This window comes from Mobula hypostoma, chromosome 3 (genome assembly GCF_963921235.1).
Source record: "Mobula hypostoma chromosome 3, sMobHyp1.1, whole genome shotgun sequence".
Classification (NCBI taxonomy): Eukaryota; Metazoa; Chordata; class Chondrichthyes; order Myliobatiformes; family Myliobatidae; genus Mobula; species Mobula hypostoma.
In genome coordinates, this window is record NC_086099.1 from 47,026,513 (window position 1) to 47,036,325 (window position 9,813).

Here is a 9,813-nt window from a genome sequence, read left to right on the forward strand (position 1 = left end):
GCTCAGCCGGCGACTGAACTTGGTCTGGACATCAGGGGAGAAGCATTCGCATCCCTCCAATAGTTCAGCAAGTTCACTGCCTGATGTCAGAATTGTTAGAAGTTATAAGGCCACCGATACAAAAGAACAATCAGTTTAATAAGCAGTTTATCTGGCATAGTTTACATTTTGCATTTTGTTGTTTGATTGTTTGTGGTTTTTGTATTGCTATATTTTTGCTCTATTCTTGGTTGGTGTGGCTGTAATGAAACCCAATTTCCCTCAGGATCAAGCAACACACATCAAAGTTGCTGGTGAACGCAGCAGGCCAGGCAGCATCTGTAGGAAGAGGTGCAGTCGACGTATCAGGCCAAGATCCTTCGTCAGGACTAACTGAAGGAAGAGTGAGTAAGGGATTTGAAAGTTGGAGGGGGAGGGGGAGATCCAAAATGATAGGAGAAGACAGGAGGGGCAGGGATAGAGCCGAGAGCTGGACAGGTGATAGGCAAAAGGGATACGAGAGGATCATGGAACAGGAGGTCCGGGAAGAAAGATGGGGGGTCCCAGAGGATGGGCAAGAGGTATATTCAGAGGGACAGAGAGAGAAAAAGAGTGAGAGAAAGAATGTGTGCATAAAAATAAGTAACAGATGGGGTACGAGGGGGAGGTGGGGCCTTAGCGGAAGTTAGAGAAGTCGATGTTCATGCCATCAGGTTGGAGGCTACCCAGACGGAATATAAGGTGTTGTTCCTCCAACCTGAGTGTGGCTTCATCTTTACAGTAGAGGAGGCCGTGGATAGACATGTCAGAATGGGAATGGGATGTGGAATTAAAATGTGTGGCCACTGGGAGATCCTGCTTTCTCTGGCGGACAGAGCGTAGATGTTCAGCAAAGCGGTCTCACAGTCTGCGTCGGGTCTCGCCAATATATAAAAGGCCACATTGGGAGCACCGGACGCAGTATATCACCCCAGTCGACTCACAGGTGAAGTGTTGCCTCACCTGGAAGGATTGTTTGGGGCCCTGAATGGTGGTAAGGGAGGAAGTGTAAGGGCATGTGTAGCACTTGTACCGCTTACACGGATAAGTGCCCAAACAATCCTTCCAGGTGAGGCAACACTCTACCTGTGAGTCGACTGGGGTGATATACTGCGTCCGGTGCTCCCGATGTGGCCTTTTATATATTGGCGAGACCCGACGCAGACTGGGAGACCACTTTGCTGAACATCTACGCTCTGTCCGCCAGAGAAAGCAGGATCTCCCAGTGGCCACACATTTTAATTCCACATCCCATTCCCATTCTGACATGTCTATCCACAGCCTCCTCTACTGTAAAGATGAAGCCACACTCAGGTTGGAGGAACAACACCTTATATTCCGTCTGGGTAGCCTCCAACCTGATGGCATGAACATCGACTTCTCTAACTTCCGCTAAGGCCCCACCTCTCCCTCGTACCCCATCTGTTACTTATTTTTATGCACACATTCTTTCTCTCACTCTCCTTTTTCTCCCTCTGTCCCTCTGAATATACCTCTTGCCCATCCTCTGGGTCACCCCCCCCCCCCCGTCTTTCTTCCCGGACCTCCTGTCCCATGATCCTCTCGTATCCCCTTTTGCCTATCACCTGTCCAGCTCTTGGCTCCATCCCTCCCCTTCCTGTCTTCTCCTAGCATTTTGGATCTCCCCCTCCCCCTCCAACTTTCAAATCCCTTACTCACTCTTCCTTCAGTTCGTCCTGACGAAGGGTCTCGGCCTGAAACGTTGACTGTACCTCTTCCTAGAGATGCTGCCTGGCCTGCTGCGTTCACCAGCAACTTTGATGTGTGTTGCTTGAACTTCCAGCATCTGCAGTATTCCTGTTGTTTTCCTCAGGATCAATGAAGTTTATCTATCTATCTATCTATTCCAGCCAAGTCAATGGACTATTGATACAAAGCGATCAGTTTGTTAGACGCTCCAGCCACTTCAATTAAGAAAGGAATGTCCTGTCTAATTTCCATTAGGTACTGCCTTTTGTCAAAACCAAAAGGTGTGAAAAGCCAGGAGACATCTTATGTTGATCTGTGTGAACTTTACTCCTTATCTTGCTCCAAAGAAGCAGCTGTGAGACATTATACAAACACTCTGCAGTCACTCACAAAATACACAGACGTAGTGGGTACTTAACCCATTATTTACAGGAATCTGAGAATCCCCCAATTTCCTTAAACTTTATCATAACTCCCTAGCAACAGTCAGGGGAAAGACCTGTAATTTCAATACACAGAAATACTACCAGTTCCCCAACTGTAGTACTGAACTATCCCCACCATTGTAACTCCCTGGCAACAATTAGGTTGCAAACAGTTCTCAAGGGGGATATGCATCGTACACAGGAATTCAACTCAGTACATCAACCACAGTGTCCAATACAAGTCACTCCTTCTGAAAGCAGCACACATCAAAGTTGCTGGTGAATGCAGCAGGCCAGGCAGCATCTGTAGGAAGAGGTGCAGTCGACGTTTCAGGCCGAGACCCTTCTGAAATCAGCTGGACATTCCACTCTTAAAGCCTGAAAAATGATTCTCAGCAAACATAATTATTTCCAAAGCAAACTTATTACAGTTGCAATTGACCTTTAGGGAAAATTTAATACTTTTCCAACTTTTGAATATAGAAACTGATAGACAGGATAAAACAGCTTGTTCTCCAGTCTGACCCAAAGTTAAAAGTAAACTTATTGTCACACTGCATATATGTCACCATATACAACCCTAAGATTAATTTCTTGTGGCATTCACTGTAAATACAAAGAAACACAAGAGGAACAATGAAAGACCATACCTAATGAGACCGACAAACGCTAATGTCATACCTGTGACAAACTGCAAATACAAAAAGAGGAAAAGCTAATAATAAATAAATATTGAGAAAATGAGATGAAGAGTTTTTTAAAGTCCAGTCTATAGGTTGTGGGGACAGTTCAGTGATGGGGTGAGTAAAGTTGAGTGAAGTATTCTCCTCTTGTTCAGGAGTCTGATGGTTGAGAGGTAATAGCTGTTCCTGAACCTGTTGGTGTTCCTGTACCTCCTTCCTGAGCAGCAAGGAGAGAGCAGAGCCTGGATGGTAGAGGTCCTTGATGATGGATGCTGCTTTCCTGCAACAGCACTCTACGTAGCTATACTCAGTGGTGGGGAGGGCTTTATCGATGATAGACTAGGCTGCTTTGTAGGCTTTTCCATTCAAGGGCATTGGTGTTTCCATACCAGGCCTAGATGCAACCAGTCAATAACGCCCCCACACATGTATAGAAGTTTGTCAAAGTTTTAGATGACATGTTTTAGACACAAACTTCTAAGAACATAGGGGTGCTGCTGTGCTTTCTTCGTAATGGTACTTATCCTTCGAAATGTTAACATCAAGGAATTTACTGTTTCTGATTAAATTGTTTCCACCTCTAATCCCCCGATGAGGACTGGCTCATATTCCTTCAGTTTCCTCCTCCTGTGGTCAATAATGACCTCCATGGTCTTGCTGACATTGAGTGAGAGGTTGTTGTGGCACCACTCAGCCAGATTTTCGATCTCCCTCCTACATGCTGATTTGTCACCACCTTTGATTTGGCCAATGACACACAGTGGTGTCATCAGTAAACTTAAATATGGCATTGCAGCTGTGTTTAGCCTCACAGTCATAAGTATAAAGCGGGTAGAGCTGGGGGCTAAGCACGCAGCCTGGTGCTCCTTCTGTGATGGTGATTGTGGAGGAGATCTTGTTGCCAATTGAAATTGATAGGGTTTGCAAGTGAGGAAATTGAGGATCCAGTTGCACAAGGAGGTATTGGGGCCTAGGTTTGATTAGTTTTGAGGGAATGATAGGGGATTAGCTTTGAGGGATGAGATGACCTATGTTATTATGGTTCAGCTAAGTACAGAATTCTTCCAAATTTCACCGTCCACCAGCTGGTAGTCACCTACTGGGAAAGGGAAAGAATTTTAAGAAAAAATGTATTTCTGGTATTCAGGAATTTCCCGTCAAACCCAAAGGTGTTAGGTTATGTTCTTATATTTTGATCATTTTTTCTTTTCTTGAAAGGTTTATAGATTAGGTTTTAGGCTTTAAAAATGGGTATTAAATGGACATATGTCAGGCCAGGAAATATTGAACCTACAGTGAGTTGTAGCCTTTTTTTTTTATCAAACACGGCACTCAGTTATGATGGTGGTGTGGTGGATATTTATTCTTGACCTGCAACTCGGGTGAAAATATGAAAAAAGTTGTGGGGGTTCAGGTGACAGGTTAGAGTTAAATAATGTAATTAACAGGCAAGATGACAAATCACTGAGTGGGAAAGGAGTTAAGAGTTAGCCTACTGTCTGCATACACAAGGGGAACATAGCATCACCAGAAATCAGCCAGTCTACTAATTAAGCTTAGGCAACTCAAGAGATGCTGTAGATGCCGGAAATCTTGAGAAACACACACAAGACGTTGGAGGAACTCAGCATGTCAGGCAGCAGCTATGGAGGGGAATAAACAATTGATGTTTCAGGCCCAAACCCTTCATTAGGACTGTCATGAGTGCCAAGGTTATCAAGGTTGGAGATCCGTGCAAGTCCAGAGACCTGAATTTCAAACCTGTGATCTTCATGTCCTGGGGAGAAGTCCAAAGTCAGAGGCCTGATGTCTGCAAGTCTGAGAGCCTGGTGCTAAGGACTGGAGGCTCAAGGGTGGTCTGTCCTAGGATGGGAAGCCTAACTGCATGTGTGAGTGACAGGCTGGGAAAAGGGCTTGTTTTGCTGTTGTTTTTTTTTATTGTTGTTGTTGCTTGTGTCGTTCTGCTGAACATTATGGGCATGCTATGTTGGTGCTGGAATGTGTGCCGACACTTCAGGGTTGTCCCCAGCACATCCTTGGCTGTGTTGGGTGTTAACGCAAAAATGCATTTCACTGTATGTTTCAATGTACATGTGATATATAAATCTGAGACCTGAAACATCAACTGTGTATTTGCCTCCATAGACGCTGCTTGACTTGCTAAGTTCCCCCAACATTACGTGTGCAATTAACAGTAGGCAACCTGTTCGATCAGAATCAGAATCAGGTTTATTATCACGGGCATGTTAATTTAACAGCAGCAGTTCAATGCAATACATAATATAGAAGAGAAAAAAAATAATAATAAATATAAACGTTTGTAAATAAATTACAGTATGCGTATATTGAATCGATTAAAAAACATGCAAAAAAAACAGAAATACTGTATATTTTTAAAAAGTGAGGTCGTGTCCAAGGGTTCAATGTCCATTTAGGAATCGATGGCAGAGGGGAAGAAGCTGTTCCTGATTCGCTGAGTGTGTGCCTTCTGGCTTCTGTACCTCCTACCTGATGGTAACAGTGAGAAAAGGGCATGCTCTGGGTGCTGGAGGTCCTTAATAATGGACACTGCCTTTCTGAGACACCACTTCTTGAAGATGTCCTGAGTACTTTTTAGGCTGGTACCCAAGATGGAGCTGACTAGATTTACAACCCTCTGCAGCTTCTTTCGGTCCTGTGCAGTAGTCCCCCCTCCAATACCAGACGAAGAAACCCAGCAGCTATCCAAGACCACACCAATCCTATGGTATTATGGTGTTAATATACTCAGTTTATTAATGCACAGGATACTGGCATCACTGGTCAGGCCAGTATTTCTCCCTCAAACCTGGATGCATCAAAGCTTAAAGTATCTGATTACCTACTTTCTTGAATTATTCCAGTGTGTGTGTGGTGAAAGTATCTTAACAGGGCCATGAGATAGAGAGTTGCAGGATATTAACTCTAATGATGAATGCACCACACTGTGGTACCAAGTCAAGATCACATTTGTGTTGGAGGTGGTGTTGTTTCACATTCCTTGTTGGTGTAAACAATTTCATTATCTAAGGAACTGCAAAAAAGATCTGAGTGCAGACAGATTTGGAGGCCACTCAGGTGATGTGGCATTTGATGATTTTAAATTCAATTTTACATTGCCATTCAGCTAAGTAACATTCAAATAATCAAACATCTATCTACTTTAAAATTATTTACAGATTGTGCTTTCAATGCACTTGAAGAAGAGAGGTCTAAAAACCTCACAGCTTTCTGAAGAAACAAAACCTTGTGATCACAGGCAGAACATAGAAACTGCATGCAGAGTTGGAGAAGTTGTGATGATTCTCAACACAGCAAAGTTTGATGGAGAGTTGATAGATGTTTAAGATCATGAGGAGTTTTGATAAAGTATATGAGTAAGAACTACTGCCGGTGGCAGAGCAAACAGGAGACAAACTTAATGGAATTATCAGGAGAACCAGGGTTGACCAGAAAAAGATGTACATTGCTTAAAGGAATGGTTAGATGCAGATTCATTAATAACTAAAAAATGAATTGGATAAAAACATCAAAGGGAAATAATGCAAAGATTTTGGAGAAAAAGCAATGAAGTGGATCTAATCTGAAAAGTTTTCAAAGATTCTTTGCAGGTTTTATGAAATAAACATCATTTTATGTTTCAGTGATATAAACACGAAGTTGTTCGGAAAATGTCAGCCATAACTGAACACTATACACAGATAAAATCAGCATTTGGAAAAATTGGCAAATTTCTTCAAGACATTGGAAAATAAAAAAAATTGCTGCAATAATAAGAATTGCTGCTGAAATGAAAACAGAACTTGCCAGGTAACAATTGGTCAGGTAGCAGCAGTGGAGAGAGATACAGAATTAACATTTCAAGTTGATCACCTTTTATCAAAATGAAGGACCATGTACCTGAAATGTTAAATGTGTTTCTCTGTTCACAGATGATACCTGAGCTGTTAAGTATTTCTAAAAATTTCAGGTTTTTTTCCAACACATTGCTTCCTTTCCATATCAGAGAGGAACCTTAGTTATAATATCAATATGCTGTGCTGATGCCTCCCTTTGACAACCCTCAAAGTTATCTAAAAAGGAATATAGTCCACACAGCAAAAAATGTCAAATTTCTGCTTCCCAACCTCCCTGAGTTTGACTCCTGGAATGACTGAAAAAAGGAAGTCTTTCCCCTCCTTTGTACATGTGTTCTTGCACCATTCCAAAATTTGAAATTCCTTCCAAATCTATGTATGATGTAATTGCAGCTTTAAGAAGCTGTAGCTGCAACTTTAACCTCCTACTCTGGATTTCTGCCCATGATATCTGGCATCCGTGGACTTGTCCAAATCAGTAAACTTGAAGATGTTGAATGACAAAGGCCTACGTCATTCAACATCTTCAAGTTTAGTTCTACATGTGTCATCACATGCCTTTAACAGCAAATCAGTTCTATTAATTTAAATGTTTTAGATCTAACTTTAAAACCTTACTTTTGTATTTATTAAGACTTACACTGTTCAAATTCACCCAGAGAAAGCTGTGTATGTGTTCAGTTCAAGTTAAAACTAATCTGGCAAACCACTCAACATTCTTTTTACATTGGAAAAGTGTCTGATTTCAGTGAGACAAGAGGTTTCCACTTGCAGAGCCAACTCCTGATTCATTATCTTCAAAAGCTTCTCATGGGATGGCTTAGTGCAGTGTCATTGAATACAAGTATGAATACAGCATTGTTTTGTGACATCAGACATCTGTAATAAATATGATTTTATTATTAGGCCATTTTCAGTAATACATTTTCCTGGCTGAATTTGTTCACCTCTTTTTGTATTTACAAGAAACATTTAAGGAGCCTTCGTGACTGGAAACATGAATGCCTGGACACATAACACTACAGATTGAGGGCAAGATCCATTCAGTTTTTACTTAGTGAATTCTTTGAAGAACTGAAAAATGGACAGATTGAATAGAAGGAAACTAAATGAAGACAACATCAGTTCATATTTTCCTGTACCTTTAACAAGTGGTTCATTGGGAAGACCTTAAAGTGTTGCATTTTCAGCAATGAAACCTCTAAAAGAGCCAGCTTAGCCGCAACTCTGCACAGGAATAGGACCTTTGGCCAATCACATCTATGCTGGCCATGATGCCAATCTAACTAATCCCATATGACTGCACACAGGCCATTTTCCTCTCTATTTCTGCCTATACATCTGTCTGTCTAAATGTGTCTTAAGCTTTCTTATTGTATTTGCTAGGCCCAGGCTATAGAAAGTATGACTGCATGAGTTTTCATATTTGGACAAGTGTGACAAAACACAGTTCCTCAAAGATAAAATTTACTGTGATGAATTGCTTTGAGAGGTTGGTCATGGCCAGAATCAACTCTTGCCTAAGGAAGGACCTGGACCCACTGCAATTTTCCTATCTCTACAGTGGATGCAATCTCACCTGCTGTTCACTTGGCCTTGGATCACCTGGACAATAGCAATACCTACGTCAGGCTGCTGTGTATTGATTACAGTTCAGGGTTTAACATCATCATACCCTCAGTACTAACCAATAAGCTCCAAAACCTGGGCCTCTGTACTTTCCTCCGCAACTGGATCCTTGACTTCCTCATTGGGAGGCCATTGTCAGTGCAGATCAGAATTAACATCTCCTCCTCGCTGACAATCAACACTGGCGCACCTCAAGGTTGCGTGCTTAGCCCACTGCTCTATTCACTTTACACCTACGATTGTGTGGTTAGGCACAGTTCAAACACCATCTATAAATTTGCCAGTGTCACAACTATTGTTGGCAGAATTTCAGGTTGGTGACGAGGAGGTGTACAGTAGTGAGATAGATTAGCTGATTGAGTGATGTTGCAACAATAATCTTGCACTCATTGTCAGTAAAACCAAGGAATTGATTGTGGTCTTCAGGAAGGGGAAGTCAAGGGAACACACAGTAGTCCTTATCAAGGGATCAGCAGTGGAAGGAGTGAACAGTTTCAAGTTGCTGGGTGTCAACATGTCTGAAGATCTATCCTGGGCCCAACATATTGATGCAATTACGAAGAAAGTGCAACAGCAGCTATCTTTCATTAGGAATTTGGAGAAGACTTGGTATATCACCAAATATTCTCACAAATTTCTACAGATATGCCATGGAGAGCATTCTAACTGATTGCATCACCGTCTAGTAATAAGGGACCTTTACACAGGTTTGGAAAAAGCTGCAAAAAGTTGTAAACTCAGCCAGCTTTGTCATAGGTACTAGCCTCCCCAGCATTGAGGACATCTTCAGAATGCAATGCCTCAAAAATACGGCATCTGTCATTAAGGATCCCCATTCACCCAGGACACGTCTCATTGCTACCATCAAGGAGAAGGTATGGGATCTTGAAGACACGCATTCAACGTTTTAAGAACTGTTTCTTCCCCTCAGCCATCAGATTTCTGAATGGACAATGACCCTATGTACACTACCTCACTATTTCTTTCTTTTTTGGAACCTCAGATGATGAGAGGCATTGATCGTGTGAATAGTCAGAGGCTTTTTCCCAGGGCTGAAATGGCTAACACGAGAGGACACAGTTTTAAGGTGCTTCGAAGTAGGTACAGAGGAGATGTCATGCGTAAGTTTTTTTACGCAGAGAGTGGTGAGTGCAGGGAATGGGCTGCCGGCCACGGTGGTGGAAGTGGATAAAACAGGGTCTTTTAAGAGGCTCCTGGATAGATACATGGAGCTTAGAAAAATAGAGGGCTATGGGTAACCTGAGGTAATTTCTAAGTTAAGGACATGTTCGGCACAGTATTGTGGGTCGAAGAGCCTGTATTGTGCAGTAGGTTCTCTATGTTCTATTCTCAGGGTTTACACACCAGGTTCAGGAACAGTTATTACACCTCAACCGTCAGGTTCTTGAACCAGAAGGGATAAATTCATGCAACTTTACTCACCCCAACACTGAACTGTTCCTACACCCCATG